At 44.8% G+C, this 15,160-nt stretch overlaps 1 protein-coding gene across 17 annotated transcripts in view; it reads right to left on the bottom strand.

The window, feature by feature from the left end:
• The window catches only part of Kiaa1217 (KIAA1217 ortholog), a 474,194-nt gene that overhangs the window by 269,311 nt on the left and 189,723 nt on the right, over positions 1-15,160 (bottom strand). The window contains exon 1 of one of the 17 annotated variants that reach the window (XM_037206007.1): positions 7,536-8,043. The exons of the other annotated variants lie outside the window; for them this stretch is intronic. The gene's annotated coding sequence lies outside the window, so the exon portion shown is untranslated. Of the gene's footprint in view, positions 1-7,535; positions 8,044-15,160 lie in introns of those variants that run through there. 17 annotated transcript variants of the gene reach the window in all.

Below are 15,160 nucleotides of genomic sequence, written 5' to 3'. Positions count from 1 at the left end.
TTCCTCTTTTTCTGCTAAACTGAGCTATTTCTCATGATTCTTTCTGGGTTAGCTGACTAATGGCAAGCCTGTGCACAGTTGTGAAATACGGCATTGAGATGCATCTGCCATTAGCTTCAGAACCGTGACATCTCTGGATAATGGAGTTTCACAAGCAGTAACTGAGGAGAAGGGAGGAAACGCACAGTTACTGTGAAGACAGCGCTTGTTTGTACTAACAGGATCCACAAATCAATTCCACTGAGGACTGGACAGATTCTGCACACCTGGATTAAAGAGTTGGCACTAAGCCAGGCAGTGGTGGTGGTGCATGCCTTTAATCCCAGCACTTGGGAGGCAGAGGCAGGCGGATCTCTGTGAGTTCGAGGCCAGCCTGGTCTACAAAGTGAGTTCCAGGAAATGCGCCAAAACTACACAGAGAAACCCTGTCTCGAAAAACCAAAAAAAAAAAAAAAAAAAGAGTTAAGAGTTGGAGCTTCAAATCACAACATCCAAAGCTTTCTTCAGTGTGTTGGGACTACACAATGTAGTGCTTCATTTGAGTTTTTCTGAGCACGACATTCTCTGAGGTTGTGCCTTTTATTACTGGCTTCTCTTACTTTGAACAGAAAAACTCTAGCACAGTTTGCAAATTGTAATATGCTGTGTTTTAAGATGGAGCTTCGTTTAGGAAGCTGAATTTTTGTTGCATAACTAGAGCCTTCCCATGAAAACTTAAATAAATACCAATTGGTTGGGGGTGGGGGTGCGCCCCTATAATCTCAGCACTTGGGAAGCTGTGACAGAAAGATCAACCATGAAATTAAAAGCCCTAACACAATAGGTACACAATGAGACCCCTACCTCAAAACCAAACCAAATCAAGAAAACACCTGCAAAGGTATGGTATTTGGTCATGCAGCGAGCAAGCGCCTTGTGTGATGGCCAGAAGATGTTCTACCCTACAAAGATGCGTTGGCTGCTTTTGCTGAGAAGTTCAGATTGCTTAAAAATATTTCAGCCAAACTAGTATCTGTTTAGGAAGGAGGGATCAAGACTGAGTAAATTTGAGATACTGCTCCTGAGGTCAAAAGTGATTGCTCCCACAAAGAAAAAAGAAAAAGAAGCACCTCTTCCTTATACAAGGAACAGGGGTTGCCTGGGGCGGAGATGAGGTCATTGTCTCAGTCCATCTGCTTGTTTGCGACCCTCCTTCCCGAGAACACAGGCTAGAGTCCAGGACAACTATTCTTGTTTTAAACTGTTTTTTAAAGTCAAAGCATTGCCTGCATGTGACAAAAATCTAAACAGTACAGTAATCAAAACCTAACACTTCCATTCTCACTATCCTGCTGGTTCCTCTTTCTGATTCGTTGGTTATTAATCTAGACATTTGTAGATAAGTACACAGAAACTATACATCCTTTTTCTTTTTCTTTTTGGTTTTTTTGAGAAAGAGTTTCTCTCTCTCTCTCTCTCTTTTCTTTTTTAAGATTTATTTGTTTATTATGTATACAGTGTTCTGTCTGCATATACACCTGCAGGTCAGAAGAGGGCACCAGATCTCATTATGAATGGATGTAAGCCACCACGTGGTTGCTGGGAATTGAACTCATGACCTCTGGAAGAACAGCCAGTGCTCTTAACCTCTGAGCCATCTCTCCAGCCCCGAGTTTTTCTGTGTTGCCCTGACTATCCTTAGACTGGCCTTGAACTCACAGATATCCGCCTGCCTCTGCCTCCCACGTGCTGGGACTAAAGGCGTGTGACACCACCACCTGGCTACATGTTTTTCAAAAAAACGTGGCCCACTCTTTCTAATATCGATGGAATCATACCCATAATGCCAGTATTGTGCAGTGCTTATTTAGCCAAACTTGGTCATGTGTTCACATCTACAAGTAGGGTTTCTATCATTTGTTGTGAACACAGTGACTGGGTCATACGAAAGTGATGTAACATTCCAAGTGATATCCCTATCCACAGTACTAACCAGTGTTTCTTAAATATATTTGGGTGACATCTTTCAACACTAGTACTCTGATTTGACTTTCAGAAATTTGTCCCTTAGAGGTGCTGATATGTTTATAGATACAAGGAGGGTCATTGCAATCAGGTCAAGATATAGGACCACTCCAATAACTGCTGTTAAAACAGAATTGCTCTAGTACACTTTATGCTATGCATAGTCTTACATACACACACATACACACAAACACACACACACATACACACACTACATACACCCTCACACAACACAACATAACACACTCATGCACACACACTCACAGACACATGGATATAAACACTCACACACACCTGGACACATAAACACTCATGCATACACACACACACACATACACACACACACACACACACACACACACACTGTACAAAGACTCAAAATTGTCCTTCCTGAGGCAATCAGTTGAGGCACTTTCTTCAACAGTCACAAAACTTAATATAAGAAAGGAATTAAACACTAACACCACTGGAGAAGGGAATCCATGAAAGTTCCTTAGTACAAAATTCCAAGAGACAATTACACAACAGATTTTCTCCTGTGGAACAGAAAGCCAAATGAAAGCTATGGCGTATTTACCTTACTAACGACTACATAGAAAATGGGATGTGACGCCCTCCTGATGCCCTGAGTGCTATTCACAAACACTTCAACATTGAAGAGAGAAAATGACCCAGGACTATCAGATCCGCTCTCTAGCTACTCCAGATGCAACTGAGGCAGCAGCCTGCTTCACTGCTGAGCAGCAGGAGAAAGGTCAAAGCCAGTCACCCTTGAAGGATCCACAGTACCACATGGCTATCCAGTACAGACATCGTCCAGACAGGATCTTTGCTTTCTCCATCCTGTGTGATCTAAGCAGGATACAGGGCAGGCCAACAGTCCTAAGGAAGTTTAATGGGGCCAATGTGACTATCTGCATTTGTTATCCTTAAAGGAACTGAGAATAGAAAGCACAGTATCACATCTGTTACTTAATTAGGACCAACCAGGAATGGGAGGTACAATGACTATGCAATGGCAAAGTCATGCGATGTCCCACCATGATGAACATAGAAAAGAGCCTTAGATCCCAACACCCACTGGACTCTGGGCTAACAGAACTCATAGGTCCCATAAACTGAGCTCTACATTCCTTTCTGGGAGAGCGCGGGACACAGATTTCTCTACCTGGTAACATTTTACATTTGTTTTTACATGTCACACAGCCAGGGATCTCAACTCTCAATCTCTTGTGTAGTTAGGCTCTTTTCTGAAGCAAACACAACAGAGATTCCTGTCACCAGGAAAAAGCCGGTCCCAGATCCTTGCTCTGTCACTACCAAGGCTGTCCCGATTTTATTCTTTCCGCCATAGGCCACAGCTCCAAAGGTCTCCAGTTTTCTGAGGCCACACAGCTGTCATAAACCAAGAAGGATTTATTCCATTGGTTATGAACACCAAGAGGGAAGGGATTAGATATCTCATAGCACTGGCCTTGAAACTACAGGTGGACTCAGGGTGTATACTTGCCTAGGATGTTTGAGAACCTAGGTCTCATCCAAGAATGCAAAAAAAAAAAAAAAAAGAAAAAAGAAAAAAGGAGAAGGAGGCAGTGGGGACAGAAGAGGAGGAAAAAGAAGAGAGACACACTTACTTAAATCTTATGCCTCTATCAGGGAGAAAAATGAAAATTCATCCACCCATATTTCCTTTCATCCAGTTACAGGTTAAATGTGAAAGTCAGGGGGGTTATGAAAAGGCAATTGATTTAGTAAAGACCTATGGGGAAATTCACATTAAAATAAGAAGTGGTCCCCAAATCACAGGCCTTATGCTTTGCAAGGTACAATACAAATATGTCCCAAACCTTCCCAGGAAGGTTTGCATCCTGTAAAACAGTTGAAGAACCTAAGAGCACAGTTTGATGATGCACCAGTGAGTACTACTTCCTACTTCCTCTCCTCCAACTCTGCTCTCAGTGGCCACCCACCAGGAGGACAAGCCATGGCCAAGTCACCTGTCATGACAGGGCTTTCTCATGATGATGAGTGATGAGTGTCTCTGAAACAAGGAGGTTTTGGAGAAAGCAGCCATGGTGATATGTGCCTCGAACCCCAACATGTAAGAAGAGCATGAGGTTGAGACCAGCCTGGGCTACAGAGATGGACCCTGTCTCCAAACAAAACAAAACAGTTTTTAAAAATCTAGAAAGTACTCTCCAGTAGTTTCAGAACATGACTGCTTGGGGCTGACTGTGCTGCACAGTAGTAGACTGCTTGCCCAGTAAAATGAGGCTCAGGGTCAGCAGCCAACAAATGCATGCACAGGGGTTCACACACACACACACACACACACACACACACACACACACACACTGTCAACTTGGGCGCTTCTAACGAAGCGCAGCAGTAAACAACATCACAAGGGCCTGTACTGTAATCAGCATCTGCAACAGCTTTGTCCTCCTACACAGAACAGTCTCTTCTACCTCCTCCACAGTCCGCCACCAAGAACTTCCAGTTACAATTTATTTTTTTTAGGGCATTCCAGTGCATTCCTTTTAAAAGAAAGAAAGAAATGAAGGATTTATAGGGCAATAAAACAATATGTAAGACCAGTAACTCCTTTACTAAGAGACTTTTAAAACACAAGACCTCAGGTTGGGGACGTCAGGCTTGCCTAACACGAGGGAGGGCCTGAGTTCAATCCATAAGACCATAAAGAAGATAAAATTCAGTCGCTCTGACTGGCAAATGAATGCCCTCCAAATAAAGTCTGTGCAACAGGTAAGTAACGGAGGCGGGATTTGATCCCAAGCACCTAGACTCTCTGGCTTTGAACCTTCCACCAAATGCTGCCATGTCCCAAACTACAGTATGCAATCACTGTTTACTTACCCAATAGAGGTTCAATCACAACAATTAAGTGTAACACAGAGCAGAGGGACTGTGAGGTTTGCCAGTTAAGAAGAAAACGGATATTCGTTAGTGACTATAAACCTATCTGAAGGTTTGGATCCCTGTTGCTGGTGGATTTCATGCCAGGCGAACTCTCCACCCTGTGGTAAACCTCTGGGTGGCGTAACTCTCTTACGAAATGAAGATTTACTTTTGGACTTGTAGATTGTCTCTGGAGATAAAATAACCAAAGAGAGATTTTCCTCAGGTCCCCGCATGGGGCTGGAAGCTGGAGTCAGCCATAAAGCAGGGTTCATCTGACCACTGGCATTAATCTAGCAGTGAGTGCTGTCAGAGCTTCAGCAGCTCAGATGTCAGAGCCACTCAAGGATCAAGAGAGCCCACCCAAGCTCCTGCCAAGGGCCTCTCCCACAGCTTCAAATCTGGGCAGCTCTGAAAACCTGGAACTTTGGAAAGTGCTTAGGAAAACCCAGGACTACCAGACTCTTTCCCCTGACGATATACGCTATTGTTACTCAAGAGCCTGATACTGCACACACCTGTAATCCCAGCACCCAAGAGATGGATCATGAGATGGAGACCAGCTAAGGCTACATAGTGAGTTCAAGGATACTGGGGGCTGGCTATGTGCCAGGTCCTGCCTCAAACAAACAAACAACAACAAATAATAAAAAGTGCCACTGCTAAAAATAACACAATGAAAAACAGATTGTCTCTCCCACTCGAACAATGTAGACTAGAACCATGAGCTGCTCACACATCTGGAACGGGGACAAGGGAGGAGCTGGCAAAGTCTGGAATAAAAAGCAACTAAAGAGCCACTGCCTGGAACTCCTGGACCACGAGGAGTTCCTGGGTGACTTGGTTCCCACTTCAACAATCACTGTAGCGTCCACACATGATTCTTCCTGTGGACCCAGAAAAGTGTGAGGTGGATGCAATTTCAAAATGTGAGTGTTTACAGTAGCCTGAGCTCCGGTGAGCATGTTATCAGTAAAAAGTAAATTCATGTGACTGCAATCAACTCTCTATAAGTAGCACAAGCATTATTAATTTATATATATGTATATAAATTAATTATATATATATATCTGACAAACATGTTTTGCTGCTTAGGAGTTATTTTGATGATGAATTATTTTTCTCTATATTCGCTAACACAAGAACAATCTGGATCTGCAGAAGCGTAGAATGCTCTTGCCCTTCATCTCTTGAGTCATAGATCGCTCATCTGTAAGGCCCAAGCCACGGACTCTGCAAGTCTTTACTTGGCTGTTGTAATGACATGAGGAGAAGGATAGAAAAGAAGAGGGAAAAAAAAAAACCAACTCTTCCCAATTATACAAACGTCTTATGCCTCCTAAGTAAAAACAGCCCATAATATGTGCAGCTTCGAGTGGTTCCACAACACTATGACCGTCACCCTTGCTGTATGAAGGTGAAAACTGAGGCTTGAGGGTATGGATTTACTTTTCCCCAAGTCACACAGCTAGCTCGTGAGGAAACCTTTGTCACCCTCCACACTAGCTGCTAACAACAGTTTCACTGAGGGCCAATTCCGGTGCTAATCCACATTCTCAGACTGCAAGATTTCAGATTCCATGCTTACATATTCAAAACATTTTAAAGCCTACCATTAGCTTCTAAATAGTCTTTTGTCTCAGAAGTTCCAGGTTCCCATGTTCCAGGTAGCTTGAGCTCAGGCTTTAATCCCATGCTTATAGGAAAGACAAATGAGTTTTCTCTGTGCTCTCTTAAAGAGGGAGAGCCTGACTACTCAGAACAGTTAACACCCCTTTTGGCTAACTCCTGATTCCGGCCACCTGAGGGGCTGCTACAGCCAATGGCTTACAGGGCTGTCCACCTGCCCCCACTGCCCAGGGACCAGAAGCAAGCTTTTGAACTACCATTATTTCTCTCTTCTTCCACAAAACCTTCATCTGCCCTCTCGCTATTTACGACTATTTTCTTAGAAGTCTACAAACTAATGAGTCCAGCACGGTTATTGTTTTCTAGTCCTAGAAAACATTCTTACGAAAAAACATGCAGGTACACTTGAACACAAAAGTGCCCCTGTTTGTACATCTGATTCCGAAGTTATTTCTGAGATGTTCCAAAGATTTTATTTTTCATATTTTACAAAAGGAAAATCCAGAATTACCTGGGTTTTAGCTTCAGACACACACACACACACACACACACACACACACACACACACACGTGCACACGTGTGAACACACACACACACGTGCACACGTGTGAACACACACACAGCATCTGGAAACAGTCAACAAATGCATATAGTATCTCAATTCTCAGCCATCCTGTAAGTCCTTATCTGTGGTGTTCTTACAGCATTATTCATTGGCACAATCAGCATACTGCATACATAATACATCACTTGTTTTTCAGCTCTATTCAAAAATCTCAGTTCATTCAACAACAACAACAACAAAAAGCCCTTAAAACAGGCCAGAAGCTGGAACACTCCGTGTGGGAAAGCCACACGTATAGACTCCATTCTTCCTGCCAAGAGAACAATGTTCAGAGCAGACCACAGTGCCGCCAAATAATCTTTTGGCAATAATTGGAAGGGAAAAAAAAACAAACAAAAAAGAAAACCCTGTATTTACCTGTACCGAGCGCTCCCCAGGTGGGGTGGCAGCGAAGGGAGAATTTCTAGTCCATCTTCTGAAACTTTCCTTTTCTAGTGGACTGTCCGGTCATCCTTCTTCCGAGCTGTCAGGTAAACCCCGCTCCATGGCTCTGCTGTTTTCTTTCGCAGTTTTTCCCCAGTGAAACTCTCCTCATTTGCATAAAGCCTACTTGTAGCCTATAGGACTTTTTGAGTAACTACTTGTTCAACTGGCTGTCTTGACATGCTCTTTCAAGCATGACATCATAAATCTCCATGGAAACCCTAACCCCACCTGCCTACATGCCAACGTTACCTGTCAGGCAAAGACTTAAACAATCATCCGAAATTGTTCATTAATGAAACCTTTTCAGAGGGGCTTGGGATCTTTGCACAGGGTAATTTGTGCTGTTGGCAGCAACATAGCCAAGAACAGAGGCTTCATTTTCAAAGCCTGAGCTGTTTTGCAGAAAACAATGATCAAAATTATAGGCATTCGTTAATCTGCCCCTCCCTGTCTAACAATGCACTTAATCAGTGGAAGAGGGGGCAAAAAAAAAAAAAAAAAAAAAAAAAAATCACAGTGGCACATGCGTGCCTCTCCTTGCCGGGTAAAGTTACTTTGAAAACTCAGGTTTTCAAAAATCTTCAATCTACATTTGTAAGGCTTCCCAGCTCTGCTCTCCCACCAACCCCCTACCTACTTTTAACCAGGAAAACTTGCAAAACAGGTTCCTTACCTGAGTGTATGTGTCTGTGTGTGCAAGTGCAGCTGTGTGCATTTCCAGTGGCCTGTGGCTACAGAGGTGGTATGAGGAGGTGTGGAAACTTTTAACTCTTTCCTAGAATGCATGTGCGTGTCTCCCAGTTTATGGGAGTAACTGGACTAGCACTGAGCATCTCTTTGGGGATTTGGAGGGACACGTTCTAAAACACGTTCAAGCTTTTATGTACTTATGCAATCTTCACTATCCCAAATTTTAAAAAGATTTAAGTTACTTTTAATTTTGTGTATGAGTTCTTTGCTTGCTGGTCTATCTCTATGTGTGGCCACAGCCTGCGGAATCCAGAAGACAGCATCGGATCCCTTGGAGTTAGAGAAAAGACAGCCACCATGTGGGTGCTAGGAACTGGTCCTGGGTCCTAAGATCAGCGAATGCTCCTACCCATTCTACCTACTCAGCTATCTCTCTCTCTCTCTCTCTCTCTCTCTCTCTCTCTCTCTCTCTCTCTCTCTCTCAATGCATTCTTCACTGGCTACCAAAAGATTTGGACACACTTCTGGTGAATTTTGTCCCCAAATCATCTTGGTTATAGTGCTGAATTCACCATTCTTTCTTTCCACTACGAAACGTGGTGCAGAAACTTCAAGGTTTAAAACTGCTGAGCTCCAGGAACCAGAAACTTGGTCCAAATCCACAGGAGTTTACGGACCATTGGCTGTCAGGTGCCACAGCACAAAGGGATTCAGTGAGGCTGAATGGGATCAGATGCGGCGGTGCTGCGGGATCCACCTGGTCTAACTCGCTAGCATCCTGCAGCAAACTGCAGAAGGCTCAGCAGCACCTGCCCTCCAAGGCCAGAGAGCAAGTGCTAACCTTTACACGGGGCCAAGCGCATGCTGTCTTCTGCAGAGAGCAAAGCACGGGCTTCAAACACTCCGAACGGCTCTTTCTGTGGAGGAACAGAAAGGGCTTTGGATCCCATCCACTGCCAATTCTGAGTTCTGCATTGCCCCAGTGCACAGCCCACAGATGGGACATTACCTTTGAAGGGAACCAGGAACTAGCCGGATTTAATATGGCAGCTCTGGTGGGAATCCTCCTGGGAGGCAAGGCTATTGTCAGAGAGTCAATTACTGCCTCTTGTGAGTTGAAAATACATCCAGATGAAACCCGCACTTATGCTTTACCCAATGGGGCACAAACACAACGTGAGACAAACAAAACCAAGACAGAACCATCTCTGGTTTGATTTGGTGGAATCTGCAGATGGAGTGGAGGCGCTATTCAATTACAGTTATTCCTCAAAGTTCCATTAGAGAGGAGCATGTGAACGCAGATTCAGCAGGCAGAGTGGTTATAATGGGCCAAATCTTCCCTTTGGCTTATTTAGGAAATGACAGTATCTCAGCTTTTGCTTACTCACGTCAAGCTTGGAAAAGAGACTCAAAAAAAAAAAAAATCAGCATGTGAAAGGCACATGGGGATAATTACAAAAATAAGTCGAAGGCAAAAGCCAGGATTAACCCATTCACAGGCAGACAAGCAGAGGTAAATGCTGGGGATGACATCATTATGGGATGTGGGAACCTTGGCTGATTTAGTGCGGGCTGGTTTCATGCGCCAGCAATCTTAGCAATAAGGACAACCCGTGGGGGCTGCCACAGATGCCAAGACTTGATTAGAGGTGGCCCGGCCAACAAGGACTTCTCTTCCAGTCCCCAAATGAGGGAAGCCCAGAGCTGCCTACCAGTTTAATACATAGTATCGTCATCTTACTAAACCAGTAACCAAGTTCAGGCACAAAAAAAAATATGTAAAGATTTGTATGTAAAATGTCTCCTACAGGCTTGTGTGTTAGAATGGTTGTCTCCAGCAGGTGATGCTGTTGGGGGCCCTGGCACCGTCGGGAGGTCAGGCCTAGCTGGGGGAAGTTGGTAACTGGTGGGGCCTGGAGGTCCAGTAAACTAAAGGTTATGCTTCAGCCTCTCGCTACACTCCGTCCCCTTCCTTACTCCTTGGTCTGCCAGAATACCAAGAAGCAGTCGCCGTTTCTGCCACCACAGCGGCTCCAGCACGCATGCCTTCCCCACCCTGATGGACTGTGCTGCAAACCACGAACCAAAAGGAATCTTCACGTAGGTTCTTATTCCAGGCACTCGGGGTTATAACGAGGGGAAAAATACTAATGCTAGCTGGGTGGTGGTGGTGGCGGTGGCGGCGGTGGCGGCGGCGGCGGCGGCGGCGGCGGCGGCGCACACCTTGAATCCCAGCACTTGGGAGGCAGAGCGAGGCGGATCTCTGTGAGTTCGAGGCCAGCCTAGTCTACAGAGCGACATCCAGGACAGGCACCAAAGCTACACAGAGAAACTCCGTCTCAAACAAACAAACAAACAAACAAACCAAACAAACAAAAAAAACCAACTAAAATAACTAATGCAATTGACTGTCTTGTTTTTAACACAGGCATCTAGAATTGACTTAGGAGAGCAAATAATACTCCTGAATTTGTTTCAGCAAATCTGTGTTGTCACAGAAGTGCTCTCAGAAATAAAGCCTCTGAAAAATGAATGAATACAAGTGTCTGCTAAAAGAGGTTTCTTACCCACGACTCAGAAACTGTCATTTAGCAAAATGTACTTCAGTGAATACTTTCCTTGTTAAAATAATCCATCCTAACCCGCTTTAAGCTTCACAGACACAGTATGATACCAGGAGGACCATCATTCCCATCTTCCTTATAGATAGGCTCCAAGAAATCAGGTTGGGTGGGTCTCCCACAGAAACGAAGTGTTGGTGTCTCAATATAAATCTGGTGGGCCCAAGATTTGACCCCAGAATGCCTGTGCTTTACTACAGGCAACATTACCCCTAGCTTCATAAATCCACTCCTAGCAGGGTTTATGAAAATGCTGACTAAATTAAGCCAGGCCAAGTGGAGTTCTTCTGTAACTAACTTCAAAGAGCAAACAGACTTTCTGTGGATCCTTCAGATAGCCTGAGTAAAGAGATGCTTAGGGTTCTGGGATTGTCCAGCCAAGGAGAGTCTAAAATGGAAGGAGCGCCAGCAACAGTGGCTGGGCAGAGGGAAGGCATTGCTCTAGCTCTGGGCTGTATGCAAGCCAGCCTGAACAGCACAGAGCAGGGTTAATACATCATAACTCAGCCCCCAGATCCCCAGGGCCAACAGATCCCAAAGATGGAGATAAGGCCTAATGAAACAACACCAGTTTCTCTAGAAATCTCTGCTACCCTGTCCAAGGAAAAACTGGTAGCCACTAAAAGAAATAAAGACATATTTGGTGTCATCAAAAGAAAAACAGTATTGGAACTTCTAAGGGAGATGGTGGAGCCCAGCCTTGGTATTCCTTCATCGTAGCAGACCTTGATCCTCAGGCTGTTATTGGATGCCATCGATTTCTCTTAGAATCACCCATTCTCATTGGACTATTGCTTAATGGTACTCGGGGGACAGTTAATTTTGTGTTGCCACTGGGCTAAGCTGAGGTGCCCAGGTGTCCCATGAAACACCCGTCTAGATTTTGCCGGGAAGGAATTTTTCGCAGATGTGACTCACATCAGTCATTAGGGTGTGAGTAAAGCAGATTACCCTCCATAATTCAATCAGTGGAAGACTTAAAGAGCAAAGGCTGAGCTCCCCTGAAGAAAGAGTGTTTTGCCGTTTCTTCTCTTCTTCCGCAGAACCCTGACGGATGGACCTCATAGCTCCCGGCTACATGTGTGCAGGATGGTTTTCAGGGCATAGGATCCAGTTCTCATGGGCCTCTAGATGTCTAAGTCATTTGTCCTGGAGCCACCTCCTGCCATTTCAAATCGAGCTTGGCAACAACACCTAACTGAAGTACCTGCCAAGTCTGACTTAGCAGGAGCCATTTGTCATCAGAGATGAATAGACAGATTCGTGATCAAATGAAAATGGAAAGTGATAATGGTTATGCTTGACGTTAACATATAAATTCTCCTATCAAAATCCACACTGACTCTGGGCATGGTGGGGCATGCCTATCGTCTTAGCATTCAGCAGGCAGAAGCGTAAGAATCCCTACAAGTTTGAAGGCAGCCTGGGTTACAAAGCGAATCCCAGACTAGCCAAGGCTGCAGAGAGAAACGTTAAATTTAAACTCATTTTGGGCTGGTGAGATGGACTGATGGGAAAAGGCATCTGATGCCAACACTGATCCCCTGAGTTTGATCCACAGAACACACACGGCAGAAGGAGAAAACTGACTTGCGCAATTTGTTTTCTGACCTCTACATGTACGCCATGATGCACATGCATATACACACAATAAACAAATGCAAATACTATTAAAAATTAAACTTGGGGCGCGGGGGGGGGGGAGATGGCTCAGTGATTAAGAGTGTTTGTTGCTCTTGCAGAGGAGCTGGGGTTCTGAGTACCCACATATTGGCTCACAACCACCTGTAATTCCAGTTCCAGGGGCTCCAACACCCTCTTCAGACATCCATGGGAACCAGGCCAACACATGTTCCAAATACATACATGCAGGCAAAACAGTCATGTACACAAAATTAAAGCTTTTTAAAAATTAAGCTCATTTAAAGACATTATAAAAGACAAGATAATTCTTAAAAACTAGGAAAGGATATTATTTAAGACAGATACTAAAAAAAATAAGACAGGTTATCAGAAAAGGAAAATGTAAACTGATTCTTGATAAAATAATAGAAAAAATATATACCTGAGAGAAAGCATGAAAATATTTGTTCTCTACTAGTTTATCTGACTGTTATGAACTAGAAGGAAATACAGATGTTTCATGGAGTAATGGGAGAAAGGGTCAGGGAGGTGGGAGATGTTCATGCCCGTCTTTAAACAGTAACACTTCTCACACATTTTATATTTAGCATGCTTTTGCACAGGAGAGTTTTCTGCTTCGATTGAAATATCTGAAAACAGAGAAAGGAAGAAGCAAAGAAATAGAGTAGGTGGGAAACAAGATGGACACAAAATAAAGGATAAGCTCACCACTCTCACAGCACATTCGGGCCACTGGTTTCTCTCACACCCCATTTCCTGTCGTTATCACACCTATTCAGCCTTCAGCATCTTGATGCTGGCTGAGCAGCATCACTGACCTAGGAGTAATGCCAATAAATGCTCATGAAACCAAATCATTGCACATTCCATTTGTGCAAAAATACTTCTTTGGTGCAAGAATTGGCAGGGCAATGCCTGCTGATATTTGCCCCACACTCTCAAAAATCAACCCCTCAGTTCAAAGGTTCATCCCATAGACCCAGACCATGCAAGGCTCAGATTCAGCCTTACACAAAGACAGGCTTGTGGGTGCCCCCGGAAAACCACAGATAAGAGAACTGGGAAGTCAGAAAGAGCACACCTGATGAGCCAAAGACGCTGGCTGAGAGGAGAAGGCAAAGTGAGGTTTCAGTAAGGCTGTGGGAGAGCAGGTCTGGGAGGCTGCAAAGAGATGCTTCCAAATGATGTCCAAACACAGGCTCCGGACTCGATGTTTCCCCACCCAACCCATTCCCAGCAACAGAAACCATGATGTCAGTTCTGTCCTCTCACTATTACCAATAATAATACTTTTAAACTCCCTTTCATTTTTTTTGTGTGTGACTGTGTGTGTAGTGTCTGTGAGTATGTTTATGTGTGCGTGTTGGGGTGTGCATGCATGGATGCGCATATGCGTGTGTGTGCACATGTGAAGGTCAGAGGTTGATTCTGGGTATCTTCCTCTATGTTTTGAGACAGGGTCACTCACTGAGCCTGGAGCTCATGGACTGACTGGCTCCTTCTATCTCCACCACTGCTCCTCACCGAGCCCTTGTCAGAGCCCATGCTCTGGTGTGTGTGTGTGTGTGTGTGTGTGTGTGTGTGTGTGTGTGTGTGTGCGCGCGCGCGCGCTGGGAATCCAAACTCAGGTCCTCAAGCTTGGACAGCAGGCATATCATCACCAGCTCAGCCATTTCTCAGTTCTCTAGTCTCTGAAACCAGGTCTTTTCTTTTTTGGGGGGTTGGGTGGGTGGTTGAGACAGGGTCTCTGTGTAGCCCTGGCTTTCCTGGAACTCACTATGTAGACCAGGCTAGCCTTGAATTCAGTGAGATCTGTCTGCCCCTGCCTCCCCAGTGCTGGGATTAAAGGCATGTGCCACCATTCCCAGCTTCTGAAATCAGGTCTTGGATCTATTGCGGCTGAGCCTGTGACAGCCCTTTCTGTACCTCTGTCCTCCTCCAGTCTCTCACGGTCCTCATTTTCCTTCCTAATATCTGGTATGTCAATACGTACTTCTGGTGACATTCCAGACCACAGCTGCCACCCTGGACCTTATCACTGTTGGTCTGTCTGGACACTAAGGCTGCTACCAAGCCCATATCATCATCCCTCTCACACAGTGCTGAAAGCTGATTTTCCAACTTTGCCTTTAGTCTGATTCCACACCCTGGCCCAGGTCTATGGACCCACACTTTCTGCTGGCATCCAAGGCTTAGTTAGCACAACCCGGCTTCCCTCTCTTTATATCCACTGACGTTCTTCTCCAAAGGCCACTTCTACCTTTCTTAGGTTGGTCATAAGGTAGCCACCTCCATTCTTGTCCCAACATCATCTCTCAGGTCCTCCCCACTCCAGAAGAACACTATCTAATCAGGATCCTTGCCACAGGTGAGGCCTTGGGGGTCAGGTGAATGGAAAACAGGACTCCCTCATCCTTCTGAGACTGCATTCAAATTCTGATCTCCAGTGTGAAATTCTCCTCCCCCCCCCCCAACAGCTCCTTCCATTCACTGATCTTCAAGCTTTTGAGGTGCATGGCACCATTTCCAAATGCAGTTCTCATAAAACACGAGACCCTAAGTGTTAAATGTGTGGGTCAAATTGGCTTTGCAAACGGT

This window comes from Peromyscus leucopus, chromosome 5, assembly GCF_004664715.2.
Source record: "Peromyscus leucopus breed LL Stock chromosome 5, UCI_PerLeu_2.1, whole genome shotgun sequence".
NCBI classification, from domain to species: domain Eukaryota; kingdom Metazoa; phylum Chordata; class Mammalia; order Rodentia; family Cricetidae; genus Peromyscus; species Peromyscus leucopus.
Note: the sequence above shows the minus strand (reverse complement) of the source record. Positions and strands in the feature narration are given on the sequence as shown.